The following is an 8,795-nucleotide window of genomic DNA, read 5'->3' on the forward strand; positions in this document are numbered from 1 at the left end:
TAGTTCGGATCAATAAATGAAGTATCTACAAGTAAATACTAACAATTATTGCATTTTAAAGTTTATACATGTTGTATTTTAGTGTTAAATTTTAAAAAAAAATTAAGTAGGTGTCAAATATTATGGTTTTTTAAATAAACACAGTAATTAATACTACTCAATTATAAAAAAAAATTACTACATTAAAAGAAATATCAACAAAAAATAATCACAATTATTGTGTTTGTTTCCAATAAATATAATATTTGACGTTTGAAAAAAAAAAAATCTTACCATACATTAATTTTCAAAACGATAAAATAAAAAATATATTTTTTATTCAAGACAAAAATAACTTTTCTCCCAAACTTAAAAAAAATGAGAAGGTAAATTTCTAATTTCAAGATTTTTAAATACTATTAAAATTCTAAAATTATTCCAAAATTCAAATTCCTTCTTTAAATCAAACGTGAGAATTACATTACCAGAAATACAAACTCCAGAGGAAAATCGAACCAAACTCCCCCTAAGTGTTTCTTTGGGGAGCATTGTAAGCTAACCAGACAAGTTTTGCCGTTTACAGATTGTTTCCAGAAAGGACTCGATTGCTTGAAGTGCCGTTCCAGCAATATCAATGTGTACTCATGGAGCTCGGCTGCTAACTTCGCCAGGCTTCGTCACGGCGCCGTTAAATTATCCAGCAAACTCGTCGTCGTTAAGCATTTGCTACATAAGAGGAAAGTTAGTTCCTGAAAATAGCTTTCTGTGTGTTTGAAGAATTGCTACAGCGAATTTCTAAGATAGCATTGCCGTGTTTTTTTGGGGTTTTTTTTTTTTTAAATATATGTTTATAGTTTTGGAATGTTTAGAGTTGGAATCGTGAGGTTTTCAGCTATTGAAGAAATCGAAGCAGAGAAATCTTCCAATGGGAAATATGCTGTGAGTGTCTATATAAATTCAAGTAAACCAAGGGAAGCTTTTTTTTTTTTTTTTTTTTTTATAGAGGCAGGGTATTGAAATTATTGTTGTTATTTTTGTTTCATTTTTTTTAATCAGAAAGCGAGAATGGAGAAGACAATTGAGACAGTTTGAACAAATTTCAATTCCATAAGGACAGGGAGGGCGTATCCCGCAATGCTTGACAAAGTTGAGGTATGAATTTTCGTACAAGTTAACGTGGTTTATTTCGGATTAAGAGATATTATGTGAACAAGCTTTTTGAGACAATAGTATGCGAAAACCATGGTTAGGACACAGTAATACAGTATAAATTATCTAGGAATTGCTGAATCTTAGATTGAATTCTCGGCATTCAATTTGAGACTAGTCAAAGAATGAAATGCTTGCTTAATGTTCATAAGTGTATAGAGCTAATGATATTTATGTATTTCAGAGAAGAAGTTGATCTAAAGATGTATTTTGATGTCTTTTGGCTTACTAAGGTTACCAATTTGTTCTAAAGCTAAATTTCATCTTTTTTCCTTCGAAAGATTTAGTGCTGTGCTGTTTTAGGTGGAATATTATGGAACTCCAGTCAGCTTAAAGAGTATTGCTCACACTAGTACTCCTGATTCAAGTTCTCTCTTTGTTCAGCCCTATGACAAATCCAGGTATGTTATAAGCCAGAGCTGATGAAGATTAGATCAGATTTGTCTGCTCATGCATGATTCATCTTGTGCAATATATATGGCATACATTTAAGAATTAAGGACTTCCACAACGTGCTCTTTCAAAAAGATATAGTAAGTAAAAGGTGAAGCTATTTACACATCGAATCTTTATTCATATGTTGGCAATCTTTTCTAAGAGAGATAAAGTTGTTGGATTTATAGGGTGCTATTGAAAATTGATGTCCTGTACTTGCAAGAGTACCCTATGAAAGCATCTATACTCTTTCTCTCAGCAATTTATACTATGTTTTGACAGGTAATTTTTTCAGCTTAAAAGCTATAGAGAGAGCTATAGCCAACTCTGATCTTGCTATGACTCCAAACAATGATGGTGAAGTTATTTGGTTGTCTCTCCCTCAACTGACAACTGAAAGAAGAAAGGTATCTTTCCTTTTTCTTGATCTTTTGGCATGTGGGGCGGCAAAAAAATATCTTTTTTATAGTACCTAATTTAAAATTATTTATTATAGAAGTATGCTATATTCGAAAAATTATTGGCCTTAAAATATTATCTTTTCCTTAGTTCTCTTGTATCTTCCTCAATGGTACAATAATGCAGCCTAAAACTTTTACCTTTTGGAGATCTTATTTTTTGCTGCTGTTTTCATGAAAATTTTCCCTATCATGTGTATATTGATCTCCCTCCATTCACCTATCTCGCACTTGTCCTTTCTTATATATTTTTGTACTTTCTTGCTATTGAATCATAGTGTGGTAAGTTAACATGAGCATTATATAATTGCATGCAACTAACTCATTCTTCATTTTCTGCTTTACAGATGGCCATGGGTATTTCTTTTTGGTGTTGTGAAGCATGTAGTATTCTAGTAGTGAGGCTTGGCTGTAAAACAGGCTCATGTTTTTGTGGATGTTGCTGCACTGATGGTGCAAATACAGTGAAAACTCGTGTTCTTGGAGCTACTTCAAACAGAGTTTGCAACTATTTTTATTAGCACATTGGAAAGTTATGTTACATATTCTTAAAGAAAAAGGTTGGCAAGACATTCTTGTGTTAGTATTATTGGTAGACTTAATTTGCTAATATTTTGGGATATTGTATTTTCTTGAGCTGTAGTTAGCAAATTCTCTTGAACATGCTGTCATAACATTTAGATCCGGGGATCTATCGCTAGACATTGACTTTTAGGGAGTTACCATCAATCTTTTTTATCTAGGTGCGATTGGCCACCTAAGGAATCTGTCCTTTTAAGGAACACCTAAGTTTAAGGGTCCCTAAAAGAATAGGTTCAGGTCTACTAACCAGAACAGGGTTCGAAAGTTCGGTTACGTGTGAGGAAGGTTATAGCACCCTCACAACGCTCATCAAAAGATGGTACCAGCTTAAATTTGTGTTATCCAATTAGCCTTAAAATTTTATTATTAATTAATTATTAGAAATTATTCTCAATTGACTCTAATACTTTTAGCAGAAAATTGAGAAAATTCCCTCACCTCAGGAGTATGCAAAAAAAACTATTGTTTCACTTGCAGAGGCTCTGTCGTCAGATTATTTAAAAAAAAATCAAAATCAAAATCAAAATAGAAAGGAAGGAAATGATGTTTGTTCTTGCGCAGAAAAAATTGATACTTTCAATTTTTCTCCAAAAATATTTTTTGAAAATTTATTTTTAAGGAAAATTGATACTTTCAACTTTTCCCCAAAAATATTTTTTTGAAAATTTATTTTTAAGAAAAATTGATATTTTCAACTTTTCTCCAAAATAATTTTTTTTGAAAACTTTGATTTTCAAGGAAAATTGATACCTTCAATTTTTCCTCAAAAATCTTTTTTTGAAATTTTATTTTTAAAGAAAATTGATACTTTCAACTTTTCTTCAAAATCTTTTTTTTTTGAAATTTTATTTTTAAGAAAAATTGATACTTTTAACTTTTTCTCAAAAATATTTTTTTCCTTGAAATTATTATTTTTATTATTAACCAATGTTTTTAAATCATGAAAACATAAAATAAAATGAGTGAATAAATGACATGCTACAACAAAAAAAAAAATCAAAACGGGAAATAAAATATCTTATCAAAAATTGAGCTTAATCCCGATCAAAACCTATTTAAGTCAACTTTTTGAATCAGGTCTAGATTGTTTCTCGAATGAGTTCCAACTCAAAGCTTTGGTTTTGATTAGTGAATGGCTCGGGTTTAAGGTCTCGGGTGAGTCTGTCTTGAAGCTATTTTTGCTAACTGTATTCCTCTCTCTATCATCACAAACATAAGATAGGCAGCTACCCTTCTTCGAAAAAATGCAGAGATGTCTGATGCTAACGTCAATTCTGGATATGACACATGAACAGTCTCCACGTCCTTCTGAGCAAAGGGTGGCAGCAACTGACTGTTTTCAGAAAACATTTAGAAATGCTTCAGCAAGTTTATCATCCACTTCAGAAACCATTTCAATCAGTTCCCATCTTTTTTCTGCAATTGTGGCCTCCATTTCTGCTGGTACTTTTTTAGCATCAACTTTTTCTCCGCTGGTTGAGAACTTTCCATGGATCAGCTCCCATTCGATCGAGTTTGTTAATAAAGGTGAGTCTCGGAACCTCATATCTTCTCATTTGTCGATCAACAGTAATTGATTGACTTTGTACACCACCAACACTGCACAGAACCCAAATGGCACCGTCAAGAACATGCAGCGCCTTCTCCACTTCAATCGTAAAATCAACATGATCGGACGTATCAATTATATTAATCTGATAATCTTTCCAGGTGCAACACGTGACAACAGATTGGATAGTAATTCCTTTCTCTCTTTTTGAATCCATGGAGTCCATCTCTGTTCTGACGCCGTCTTTGCCACGAACTTCATGGATGTCATGGATCCGACCCGTATAATAGAGAATCCACTCCGTTAGCGTGGTCTTACCCGAGTCGATGTGAGCGGAGATTTCGATGTTTCAAAGTCGTTCCATTGACTTGCTTCGCTTTGAAGGAGAAACTGCACTGTTTAGCATTGCTTTTGTTTCCTGCCCAGCATAAACCACCACGCCTAATATCCAATCCATGTTCTTCAGCTGATAACCACGTAAAACAATGTTTGATTGGCTGAAGGGGAATTTTTGTCCATTAAACTCCATGTTGGCTGTGAACTCATAAATATTCCTATTAGGCTGCTCACATCCGCTCAGCCCCGATATATTACAACCTTCAAATAACAAAGAAGCTGTTTCCTTCTTAAACTATGAACACTCTCGTTCCAGATCTGTTAGCTGCTTTGAAATTTGTCCCAACTCCTTCTTTAAGCACTCAACCTCGAGATTCTTAGCGTTTTCAGAACCGTGAACTAGCCACACAGGAGTCAAAGGAGTAGTACATTTATTTGGACTCTGATCTGGTCGTTGTTGATGATATCACTAAGTTCTGGAGTACCAACCTGGGTTCAAGAACAATCGGGGCACCAGAACATTGCCACACAAACTCCACAAAATATTGCATGGGTGGGTTCTGAAAGGGCGAACGGTTTTCAGGGACTTTCAAAGGGAGGAAGCCTTGCTATCTTAACATGGGGATTAATGATGTGACGATGTTGGTGGTGGTGGCCGTGGCAAAGGTGGTAAACAGGAGGAAAAAGGAGGGCTGTTTCGGTTAGCAGGAGAACAAAAAAAAAAAGGCAGTTTCTTTAACTTGTATAAGTTCGTCCAGGAAACTCACGTCCTGTTCTTCCCCATTTTCTTTCGCTCATCCCTTTTTCTTAGTTTCTGTTTTACCTTTTCTTTTGCTACCTCCCCTCTCCTATTTGGATTCTCCTTCTATCTTTTTCTCCCCCCTCAAATTGTGAATCCCCCTACGGATTTATAAAACCATGCTGTTTTTTATAGAATTTCAGTTCCATTCCACTTAGTCATCTAATGCTAAAGATTAACCACTAATCATGCTTTCTTATCATCATCCAACTTAATCTCAATCTTTCTTTTTTTTTTTTAATAATCAGATAATAAAAAAATAATAAATATAAAATAAAAAAAATCTAAAATAAAAATGAATAAAAATCCTTATAATTGAGCTTGGATTAATCTCAATTGACAAAGAATCTTGGACAAAATGGAGTGTCTACACATGCTTTTAGAAAGTTTGATAAAGTATGCTCCTAGAAAGTTTGATAAAGTTTGATTATCGATTTTCTCTGTATTTTATATGATTGCAGGAATTGTCAAAAGTTGTGGCCAAATAAGCCGAAGAAGGGAAGGTCCTTAAAACTTTTGTAATTTTGGTTTGAACTCAACCACTACGCTTGTTGCTTATTTTTATCATTACACACTCTCTCAGAAAAAAAAAAAAAGTTTCTTGGATATTTAAGCTCAAGATACACGTCTCCTGAATTATTCTAAAAAGAGTATGGTCATTAAGCAAAAAAGCAAACGATGAAAGCAACAATAACATGGAGTTTAAATATTCAACTAATAATTGGGATGTCTCGGTCAAGAACCTTTAAAATTGGTTGAGGGGAAAAAAACCTTGATGGCTTATAATTGTTTCCTTGCAGATGAGTTTCTAAGCGATGGATTCTAAATTTGCATTTGTTGGGTTAATATTTGGTTAATGGTGGGTTGTAGACTAAATTCTGTTACTGATTTTATTAAATCATTATTGTTGATCATCTGTTTATAGGTGGCAGTCCAGAATATAAGAAGGGATGCCTTAAAGCCTATGAAAAGCTTGAGAAGGTTTGTATCTATACAGCCATCCCTCCCTCTCACTTTTGGTTCTTGTTTCTTTCCTTTCTTTTCCCTTGTTCATGTTTCTTTTCCTTTGGTTTTCAATTTTATCCAGGAGAAAAAGCTGTCTGAAGACAATGTGACGGACTTACCAAGTGATTTGCAGGTAACTTGAGATTTAAACTCTTTAACTTCAATTTTATCATCGTCTCTCTCTCTCATGAAAAAGATCAAGGGAAGAAGTTTTTTTGTCCCTATAAGGTAGAGCTTAGTGAGCTATTGCTCGTTGGTCATGAAGCCAATTAGCATTAAATGGCTTGGATGACAGTGCCAAGGTGATTCATAACGTAAGGGGTACCTTCACTACGTGGGTTTTATGATTTCATCCAAAAGGCATGATCAAATTGTTATAGTTTTGTGGAAATTCGGTCACTCATTTAACCAAATTCCTTGATGTTTGCAATGGCTTATTTGATCCTGGTGCTTTTACCTTCATCAATGAAGAAAATGTATTATATGCCATACCCCCTCTTGATAGCAACTCTGAATCCCTGACAACTCCCTGTTTTGGAAGCAACCCTTGAAGTATAGACCATATAGCATTCTTATTTCTTTACTTTCTATTCTATCCATAACTCTAGATTTGCAATAATGTGTTTTTACATAACTCTGATAAATAAGTCAACTTGGTGGGTTGCACATTCCCTTTAGTACTCAGTTTGTTAAATCTTTTTCTTCACTCCGAAACTCACAAATGAGTATATGAAGAAGATTGATAGTATCTACAAGCAGAAAGAGAAGGTTTGCTTTGTCAAAAATCAAGTCCACTTTTTTTTTCCATTTTGTTTTTTTGTTTTTTTTTTTTTTTTTGAGCGAATGCTATTGTTAGACATTGATGTTTTACACATGTTTGTCTTGCTTTTGCTTTTGTCTTTCAGGAGTTGCTGACTGTCTAGTGATTGTTTGTACAAAGATGTTAAGTGTTGAGCTTCCTTTCTATTGATAGAAAAGAGTTAGTTTCTTTGTTTTCTTCATTTTGGGTGTGGGGTGTGGAGACTTGTGGTGCATAGAGTCTATATCCTCCCTACAAAAGAGCATTTTGAAAATTCTTGTGTTATGGGTAGCAGATATCTTGTTTCGGAACGAAATGGAAAAAATCATCTCATTGATTAAAGTTGTATGTATAGTAATCTTCACAACTCTTTTCCAACTCATTAATGGCATTCCTGCTTTTCCTGGCCAGACATACATAATCCCAGATTTTAAAGCCATCTGGGATCCTCATGTGGTGTATTAGCTACATAACTGGTCCAGGCCCAAGTTTGATCGTGGTGTACACTTCAAAATGTTGGTGGTGGATCAGGAATTTTTTACTCGATAAAGCTCGAGTCGTGAGCCGATGTCTTCAATCCTACTACCACTTGTTTCCAATACATATGCGCGTGCTTATTTTATAGTTTGTGGAAGCAGGTGATATTTAAAAGGTCTTTTTCTAAATCCTGCAAAAAAAGTGAGTTTATCTATTTATCAATTTTTCTCTCCTTGTTGTAAATTTACTGAATCAGGTTTTCAACATAGTCGTCGGCATCTAAACTAGGGATGTCAAAAGGGCGTCGAGAGTCTCGATCATAATTTATTAATTTTTTATTTGATTTTATTTTAATTTGATATTAGATTATTATTTTTATACTCAACTTTGAATCGGTATATGTATTTGATATTAGATTATTATTTTTTTACTCAACTTTGAATCAATATATATATATATATATATGGATAATCCAAATTTAATTTGACTTGATTTTAATTAATTTAATAATTTTTGTTTAGCATAATTTTAGGATTAAAAATATTATTTTTATTATAAATTATTTAACTAGATTGTGACCTACGTGAAGTACGAAATAATTTTATTTATTTTATATGTAAATACATATAAAATATTGTTTTAAAATTTATATTCAAATTTTAAAAATTTATAACATATATAAAATTTTACATTAGACTAACTTGTCATAAAAAATATAATTTTTTTTAAAAAGCAAAAAAAAATGACATGTTGTCACCCTATACCATTTTTATTTGCAATAATATTTATACATCTTAAATTTATATCAAATAAAAAGAAATTTCATATCTTTCTTAAAAGAACAAAAAAATATATTATCAAATAATGAATTAAATAATAAAAAATATAAGTATATTTTCACTTTATAATTTTGTTCAAATTACTATACAAAATATGAAAAATGTTAAGAGATGTGTGAAAAAAAAATTAATTTCATAAGAATATACCATGAAAAAAGAAAGATAAAAACCAAAAAATAAATTGCAATAACAATAAAATAGTATTTTATTTATTTAAATGTGTATAGGTACATAAATTAATATTATTTAATTTATATGTTTAAAGTATATATAAATTAAATATAGCCATTAGGTTAAAACATATCTTGAGTTGATTTGTCAAAAATGA

At 32.3% G+C, this 8,795-nt stretch overlaps 1 pseudogene across 1 annotated transcript; it reads left to right on the top strand.

Moving 5' to 3' along the window:
* The first annotated feature begins 738 nt into the window (after positions 1–738).
* Positions 739–7,987, top strand: LOC149519774 (ribosome-recycling factor, chloroplastic-like; annotated as a pseudogene). Its single transcript, XR_016339557.1, has 8 exons — positions 739–918; positions 1,036–1,131; positions 1,492–1,589; positions 1,919–2,030; positions 5,809–5,850; positions 6,273–6,328; positions 6,435–6,485; positions 7,563–7,987. The product of XR_016339557.1 is annotated as a ribosome-recycling factor, chloroplastic-like (transcript).
* Positions 7,988–8,795: the final 808 nt, after the last annotated feature.

The sequence above is a fragment of the Durio zibethinus genome, chromosome 3 (genome assembly GCF_047325235.1).
Source record: "Durio zibethinus cultivar Kanyao isolate XHJ-2024 chromosome 3, ASM4732523v1, whole genome shotgun sequence".
Lineage (NCBI taxonomy): Eukaryota > Viridiplantae > Streptophyta > Magnoliopsida > Malvales > Malvaceae > Durio > Durio zibethinus.